This window comes from Crocodylus siamensis, chromosome 5 (genome assembly GCF_052110815.1).
Source record: "Crocodylus siamensis isolate JL-2025a chromosome 5, ASM5211081v1, whole genome shotgun sequence".
Taxonomy (NCBI): domain Eukaryota; kingdom Metazoa; phylum Chordata; order Crocodylia; family Crocodylidae; genus Crocodylus; species Crocodylus siamensis.
Window position 1 is genome coordinate 81,103,372 of NC_143399.1, and position 9,254 is coordinate 81,112,625.

Sequence of the window (9,254 nt, forward strand, 5' to 3'; positions counted from 1 at the left end):
TCCAAACAGCTCTTTCCTCAGCTCACATGTGGGCACCGCCTTGGCTTGCTCCTCTGTGTGAGCAGGGGGAATGCATGGTATGTGTGTGGGTGTTGGCTAGTGCCCAGCGTAGGCGTGACTTGTTGTGTGGGTGTTTGTTTGTGGCAGCAGTGTCTGTTTGCCTGGGAACCACAGAAGGTGTTATGCATGTGCTTCTGGGGGGCAGAACTTGTGCTGTGGGGGAGGATGCTCATGGCATCCAAATGTGTATTACTAGGCAGGATTTGGGAGGTGTGACTGTGTGAGCGATGTGGGGTGGAAGGATATATTTGAGCTTGTGTTCGTGAGAACATATGTAAACTAGGGTGTAGATATGTGTATGTTTGTGCGAGTTTGTTTCTTGGGGTATGCACAGAATATAAATGTGTGTGCCTCTTTGTGGGCTCTTTTTGGGATTGTTTGTTCTGGGTGCAGTGCATGGGGGGGACTGGTTCACAATATTGCCCTCAAACCTATGCTCTGGATGGGACATGCGGGGAGGGAGGCTGAGGGCGCTGCACCCAAAGCCACTAAGAGTTCAGCACCTCACGAAAACACAGGCTTTCAGTAAAGCTGGCCAAGTTCTGCACCTCTCTCCCTCATGAGGCTGGCCAAAGCCCAAGCCTGGACATCTTCAAAAGCACTGTAAGACCTTTGGATGTGAACAGCCATTTGCTAAACAAAGCTAGGATGAGATGTTGTTTAGGAGCTCTCTATTTTACTTCAATATTCTAGTGCCCTACTAAGTTGCTGTTTTTGTATTTTTTTTGTGACTCTTCTGTTTTTAGGTTATTCTGTTTTCTTATTGTAAGCTACCTCGAGCCTTTATTGGGAAGGATGAATTGTAAATTGAATACATAAACAAAAAATATAAAAAGGCACTGCTTCCAGTACCCCTATGCCCTTGCACTTGTGTTGACACTTCCACACTCTCTGCATTACTCCAAAACCACCATGCTACCTGTAAGGACAGATCCAGATGGGGTGCAGTGGCACAGTTACACTTCAGAGAATGTTACAGGAGCAGCAGCATGGGATTTTAACTCCCCAAAGCCAATAAGAATCCCCCTTTCCCTGCTCTCGGCACCCTCTCCCTCCCGCTATGTGCTCAGTGGCATGTCCTTTCCCCTCCCATTACCCCCCTTCCCTGCCCAAGCTGTCCCTGTCCCTGGCTGACCCATGGGTAGGGAGAGCTCCACAGCCACTCCTGCCCTGCTCCAAATGGGCTATGTAGGGAGGAGGCTCAGCTGAGGACAGCATCAGCAGGTGGGTTCCTCTTCCCTGTCTAATCCCCATGGGTGTTCACTGCCAGCCTGAGAACAGGTGTGGGGAGGGGGTGCCCACCTGCCATCACCACTGTCCCTGACTGAATATAGCTCCCCATGCAGTTGATCCTCACAGCCCCAGCTGGAGCAGGGCAGAAATGGCTAGGACAGCAGCTGGCAGCAGGATGATTTCCCCAACCCCTGTCTGTGCCCAAACTGAGTCATCAATAGAGAGGATGAGGGAGGGGGAATGGGAGGGGAAGGAATGGGAACTGCTGCTAAGCATGGAGAGGAACAGAGCAGGTACCAAGAGGGGACAGGAGTGAGTGCCAAGACTAGGGAGGGAGTGTGCAATTATTATCTGATTTGTGGACTTTAAAAAGTCTCTGGCTGCTGTTCCCACACCATGTTCTGCCCGGTTGGGAGAGTGGGGCGGGTAGGAGTGGGGGTGCAGCCACAACGGCAGCATAGGTCACTGCTCCTACACATTCCCTTTTAAAATCCTGGATCTATCCATGGTCATCTGTTCTTTCCTAACTCCAGCTCCACAGAGCTAGTCACCAGGTCCCCTGCATCTTCCCAGCACCCAAATCCTTGTGCTGCTCTCCTACATACTCAGTATTTATTTTCACGTAGCTCTGACCTTTCATAGTACTCCAAACCTGCTACTGGTGTTTTACTCTGAGCACCCCTACTTCCCATTATCCTGATCCCCTCCACTCCATAGATACCAGGCCTCCGTTGCCATGCCTGTCCTCTGCTCTTAGTAAGGGTCAGAGGGAGAAGGGGTCCTGGGATCATGTGCATGATAGCTGGTGGCAGAGAAGCAAAGATGCAGGGGCCTTACCCCGAGACCTGGGCCTCATGTAGCTGGAGGTGTATCTCACGTCTTCTCTAGCACTAGAGGCTCCAACAGGGGTGACTTGGTTCAGTGGGATGTGTTGAGCTGTCAGGTTGCCCTGGAAGATGAAAACAGTCTAAAATCATAGCTCTGGGAGCAGGAACCCTCTCTGTCCAGTGTAATGGGGCCAGCCCAGGGTGACTTCCCCCATCACTTGAGACAGATGCAGTACATCTGTGGCTTCATGGACCAGCCAGAAGCCTGCACAGTGGGCACAACTGTGACAAGCAGCTCTGGCTGGGGGAGTGCCCTCAGCTGTGGGCAATTGGAAGCCCAGCTGCCTGAGCAGAGCAGAAGGGCTCACCTCCACAGGAATGGGGAGTTAAAAGCAACCAGGAATGGCCATAGAGGGGTGGAAACTCCTGGGTGGGGAGCATGCTACCGCTGCCAGGGATGGGTGGATGGCATGATCCCTAGGCAGGCTTTCCCTCATCTGACTGTAGCCCTTCTGCCAACCCATACCCAGATCCAGACTGCTGGGATACCAGAACCACAATGCAGGAAGCTGGATGGTGGAGATCAGAAATGGTGAGCATGATGATAAGTGCAACCTTTTGCACTTATTATTACTATTGATTTATGTTAATGGTTATGGACTCTGAGCAGGAAGCCCAGGACCTGGGAAAAAGCTCATAATCCAGGGGAAAGCTTCAGGCCAGCTGCCTGGGAAGGCCAGGGTCCTGTTCTGTGGATCATGGGCTGACCCTCCACAGCTAGAGTAAAAGGAGTCAAGGGGTAGCAGTGTACCCTACCAAACATGCCCAGCAATACCCCTCCAGGGTTGCAACTACCTGGGCAGCTCACAAGTGGTGCCATGACTCGGCTCTGAACAGGTAGCTGTGGACAAGAGGTAGCTGGAACCAGGTTGTAACCACAGCCCTGGAACAGGCGTTGCAGCTCCTGGTGCAGCAGCAAGTGTCAGTGGCCAAGCAGCAGGGGGCCCACCTGGCTGGCCTGGTACAGCTGCAGGTGCAGGCCACTGAGCAGCTGAGGGGGGTTGTGGAGGACTGTGGGAGGGCCCTGGTGCAGGCCTTGGATTGAAGTGCAGGGGCCTCTGAGGCCAACCTAAGACCCACAAGGATGCCCTGGTTGACCAAGCATAATGATCCAGAACTTTTGCTAGAGGCTTTTGAACGAATGGCCACACAGGTGCACTGGCCTCAAACAAGGGTGCCCTGGCTGGGACTGCTGCTTACAGGGGTGGCCCAGAGCGCCTATGGGGGGATACCAATGGCCAATGCCACCGATTATGGCAAGGTGAAGAAGGCCATCCTCTACTGGTTGGAGGTAGCCAACAAACTACACTGCCAAAGGTTTCATGGCAAGAAAATGCCAGGAGCATTGATCCCACAGAAGTTAGTTCACTTATTCTGGGATGTGGCAGATGGGTGGTTGTGTCTGCAAGACAGAGACTCAGGGGAAGTAACCGAGGGTCATAATCTTAGAACAGTTTTACTTGGGTTTTGAAAGAGGGAGTCAAGGCCTGGGTGCAGTGGCACTGACCTAAGTCAGTGCAGGAGACCCTGAGGCTGACAGGATTTGCTGGCATAAGGGTGTGAACACACCTTGGAGCATGGGGCAATAAACCCAGGATCCAAGAAAGTAGGGGTCCCCTCTCTTTGGAGCAAGACTGAGCAACAGCCACCCCAGACTGGTTGGGTGGTGTCTGCTTCCAGTGCTAACAGCTTGAGCATTATGCCTGTGGTTGACCCCAAAAAGCCACAGGGGGAGCCTGAAAGGGTATTTGAGAAGAATTGGCCCATGGACATGAGCCCATCCCTGTAGAAAAGACGAAGTGTGGGTTTGGTGACAAGCTACACACAGGGAAGATGGGGCATTCAGTGGAAGGCTCCCATATGACAGTCAAGGCCTAGCCTGAAGGCCAGCAGGTGACTGTCTTGGTAGACACTGACTTTGTGTGGACCATGGCACAATGGGAATTGGTGTGGGAAGCATATTGCTGAAAGGTAAGCAAGCTAGAGCTGGTCTGTGTGCATGGCAAGCCCCAGACCTGTGAAAGAGCTTGGGTATAGCTGACTGTTGAGGGGGATTTGGCTTACCTGGTGTTGCTAGGCCAGGATTGGCCCTGCCTGCAGGAATTGCTGGGCACACTTGCTCAGTGGAATACATCCCAGCCTAGGCCCAGGGCAGGGGGGATCTTGGGCAAATCCCAGCCAAGCATGAGTCCTGGAAGACAAAACCACATGGGAGAGATTGACATGGATTGGCAGTGGGAGGTAGAGACAGGACAGTTCATGGTGGAGCAGTCCTGGGAGGACCGATTCAGGCAGGTATATGAAGAAGCCTAGTAAAACACTGGAACAGGTTACCCAGAGAAGTGGTGGAAGCTGCATCCTCAGTAGTTTTCAAAACCTGGCTAGACAAAGCTTTGGCTGGGATGATCTAGTTGGGGCTGGTCTTGCCTTGAGCAGGGGGTTGGACTAGCTGACCTACTGAGGTCCTTTACAACCTTAACTTCCTATGATTCTATGACCTCCAATCCAAAGAACTTCACAGTGGGACAAGAGTACACCCAATATTTAGGCTTCCGAGTAGGAAGAAAAATACAACCATTGATAGACAAGGTGCAAACCCTATGGGATTATAATTTTATAGCTGGTAAGGTTGGAAGGGACCTGAGCAGATCATCAAGTCCAACCCCCTACCATGGCAGGAAGGAGTACTGGGGTCAAACAACCCCAGCAAGGTGTTCATCTAGCCTCCTCTTAAAGACCCCCAGGGTAGGAGCCAGCACCACTTCTCTTTGGAAGTTGGTTTCAAATCCTAACCACCCTGACAGTGAAGTAGCACCACCTGATTATAACCCACTACAATCAAAAAAAACCAAAAGCAGTCCTTCCAGGGGCTGGCTAACTACTACCGTCACCTAGTACCCCAGTTTTCTGACATAACAGCCCCACTATCTAAGCTAACCAAAGACTTGGCTCCGAATCAGATTCTCTGGACAGCAGAGGCCAAGAAGGCATTACATACACAGCCTGTGGTACATGCCCCAGACTTTTCAAAACCCTTCCTGGTACAAACAGATGCATCAAATGTGTCCTTCGGTGTGGTGCTTTCTCAGCCAGGGGCATATATTGGCAGAAAGCTGCAACCCCGGGAGCAGAAGTACACCACCACAGAGAAGGAATGTTTGGTTCTGAAATGGGCCATAGACCGCTTCTGCTGTTATTTGGCAGGGCAGAAGTTTACAGTAATGACAGACCATGCACTACTTCAGTGGCTGAGAGGCCAAGTCGGATAACTTCCTCTCTCCCCCCGCCCCCACTTGCTACAGTGGAGTGTAGGGCTACAGGGTTTTGATTTTTCTGTAAAATATCATCCAGGATGACAGCACTACAACTCATACTTCTCTTGGAAGGTCAAGGAAGAAAAACCACCACCCCCATCTACACATGAACCAGGAACTTGGGGGGTGGGGTGGGGAGGAGGTGTGTAAGGGGGTCTGGCTCCATTACTGCAGGGAGGAGTCTTGCCTGGGATGGCTTGCCCTACATCCCTCGAAAGACACAGCTATGTTGTGGCTGCATGAACCGGCCAGAAGCCTGCACAGCCACAACAACAGTGTCCCCAGCTGTGGGCAATTGGAAGCCCAGCTGCCCAGACAGGGCAGAAGGACTCACCTCCACAGGAGTGGGGATTTAAAAGCAGCCAGGAATGGATACAGAGGGGTGGACCCTCCCAAGTAAGGAACATATTACTGCTGCCAGGGATGGGCAGACAGTGTGATCCCTGGGTGGGCTTTCCCTTGCCTGGCTGTTGCCCTTTTGCCAAACCACACCCAGATCCAGGCTGCTGGAATACTGGAACCACAATGCAGGAAGTGGACAGTGGAGACCACAAATGGGGAGCACAATGATAAGTGCAACCTTTTTCATTTATTATTACTATTGATCTGTGTTAATGGTTACAGACTCTGAGCAGGGAGCCCAGGACCTGGGGAAAAGCTTGTAGCTCAGGGCCATGCCTCAGGCTGGCTGCCCGGAGAGGCCAGGGTCCTGATCTGTGGATCCTAGGCTGACCCTCCACAGCTAGAGTAAAAGGAGTTGGGGGAGGAGGGGGAAGTAGTAGTGCACCCTGTTTAGTTCTCAAAAGATTAAAGAGTTAAGCTTGGAGAATGATAAAGCTGGTTTATTCAGAGAGCAGTACCCTGCCTACAGTTCTGCTGTTCCTTCTGCAATCCCCAGGCCAATGTAATAATTTATACATAACACTCTTAGACTACAGACCAAAAGCTTGAGGCTGCATTGATTCATGCTTTTCAGGTTAATCTAAAATGCAAAGATTGGACCAATAAGCAAATGAACAGATGTTCACTTTTTATTCAGGAAATGCAGCCACATGCCTGCAGTGGCTCAGGCCAGTGTCCCAGCTACCTGCAGAGGGTTCGGGATTGACAGAGTGATCATGGGTAGAAGGGTTTATTGACTTAAGAAACACACAACTACGCGTAAATAACAAAACAAGGACAGACAATAATAATTTGTGTCGACACAAATTATCGGAAATCCCCTCTGATGCCTGATGTATGACAAGTTCCTCTTCTGCAAAGCTCAGTGAAGTTGGACATCCCTGATCAGCACTGTCTGAGGGGTACTGGGAAGGACCTTGGTATTCAGTCCTTGGTCTCTTTGAGATCCACAGGCCCACTGATCAGTGGCTAATTAGTAGTTCCTTTCACAGAGCTGTATCTTCCTTCTAAATGATTTCCGGATGTGCCAGACAATTTATAACTTCTGAGCTATGCTGATAATTTACAGCCACCAGATTCTCCCATTATAATTATTCTTAGGACTGAACAATACTTCTACAAGGCTTTGCTTACTTCATACAAGGCCTTACTACATCTTTGACTTTAATTAGGCTCTTAGCAACATCATATAGCTTAATATCTGAAAAAAAAATGACAGAAAAACACTTGGCCTAATCTTTACAGAGCCTTCAGCAAGCACCTTTATCACACAGACATCATTTTCAGCTGTCACAGGCCAGAACCTGGGGGATGCTAGAGCATGGCTCTCTGGCACATAGCCAGCATGGGTTTGCTTCCTCTTCCAGCTTGTCCCAAGGTCTATGGGATTTGCAGTCCAGACTCACAACAGCAGGACTCTGCAGGGTTATCACTTCCTCTTCCTGCTTCCAGGTGCCTCTGGGATTTGTAGTCCACAGTTGCAGGCAGGGCAGCTCTATACTTGGGAGAAGGGAAGTTTAACATCCCTCCCTGGCCCCAGACCCCAGCAGGAGTTTGCCTGGGAGTGGGGTCAGTGAGCCAGCCTGTGAGGCTAGTGTGCCAGCCAATGAGAACAGTGAACCAGCCCTCATTGCTCCAGCTAGGGAGCAGAGAGGCAGGGCACAGCCCAGCCCAGGGCTGCAAAATGCTGGGGGACTCTAATTTAACCTGAACCAGGAAGGGGTCTGGGACAGAAGTTTTTATAGACTTAACTGATTCAGATCAAACCAGTCTGACACTACATTCAACCAGGTTTATCTTAAACCAGTTTCAGCCATTTTGAAACTGGTTTATGTGCACTGAACTGCTATTCTATTACAGGTTTAAATCAGTTTCTAACAATTTAAACCTGTTTATGTGTAACTTCTCTCCCTAGGCTTAAAGGTATCTACATATCTTCCTCCTTTACATGCAACATATCCCCATATAATACTAACATTGGCAGTTTAGTTCAACTCACGGTTAAAGCACATTTTAACAGGTCACTATTAGTCTTTCTGTTGGCTTTTTAGCTCTAAGTGATCTTCTCAGTTTTGCTGCATTCTCAGTCCTTATTGGTTCAGTTCTTGTTTGGTTTCCTTGTTTAGATGTCTCTACTTCTGTGTCATTTTCAGTCTCCTCTATCATTTCTTGTTGCTTTGATGTTAGCTCTGTTTCCTTTGGTGAATCTTGTGATGCTGCTTCTTTTCTCGCCTTTACGAGCTACAAGTGTGTCATCTGTTCCTTCCTACCACCTGTCCTCCCTTCCGACCCTAAAAAAAAATCTATGAAAGTAGTCACACTTTTTTTTCATCCTTAGGCTTTCCTGGGTTTCCCTGTTCAGCCAAGAAGGTTTCTTGGCCCCTTTGCCCCCCTTTATGTGCAATGGGATTGTCCCCTTCTGTGCCTAAAGGATTATTCCCTTGAAGAAAGACCACCCTTCCTGGACTCCCACCTCACCAAGTTTCTTGTCCTTCAGTGCCTCATTTACTAACCTCCTGAGCTCATTGAAGTTAGCCTTTATAGGATCTGGGAGCTACTTGGTGGGAAACTAGTGCTGTTTGTTTCCATGTTTGTCCATCTGAAATAAGCACCATAACTTTGTTGTGCAGTTGTAGTAACTCCCTCGAACCCCTGTCATAGTACCATTTTTGTTTGAGTTTGTTGGGGGGGGGTTGTTTTTGTTTTTTAATGTTTTCATGTCTTGCTTTTCATTCTGATGAGTATCATGCACAAGATTTGGCAGCCTGATTTTAAGTTTACTGTTAAACAGCACTTCTGCTAGGGACAATCTGTTTCATGTGTGTTACCCAGTAATTTAAGAGTGACAGCCTCCAAATGAAACATCCTCCAAAATTTTTTCCAACAATTTCTTCACTATTTGTACTCCATTTTTCACCAGACCATTGGATTTTGGGTATTTAGGACCTGAAGTGTGGTGATGGAATCCATATTTGTTTGCAACCTCTTTAAACTCAAGACAGTTGAATTGAGGCCCATTGTGTGTTGTTACAATTTGTGGAATCCTGTATCTAGCAAAATCTATTTGATGTGAGTTATGGCATGGTTTACTGTTGTGCTTTCAAGCAATGCAATTTCAAGATAGTGAGAACAATAATCCAGCACTAATACATACTTTTTTCCCTACATGTATGAATAAGTCAATTCCCATTTGATACCAATGGAGCTATGGGCTTCTCTATGACCATCGTGGCTCTTTTCTTTGCACTGATCTGTACTTTAGGCATGTTTCATAGCTTGTAGGGTTGGAAAGGACCTGAGCAGGTATAAGCCTTTACAGCATCTTCTATGCTATTATTTATGTACAGCACCCTTGCTC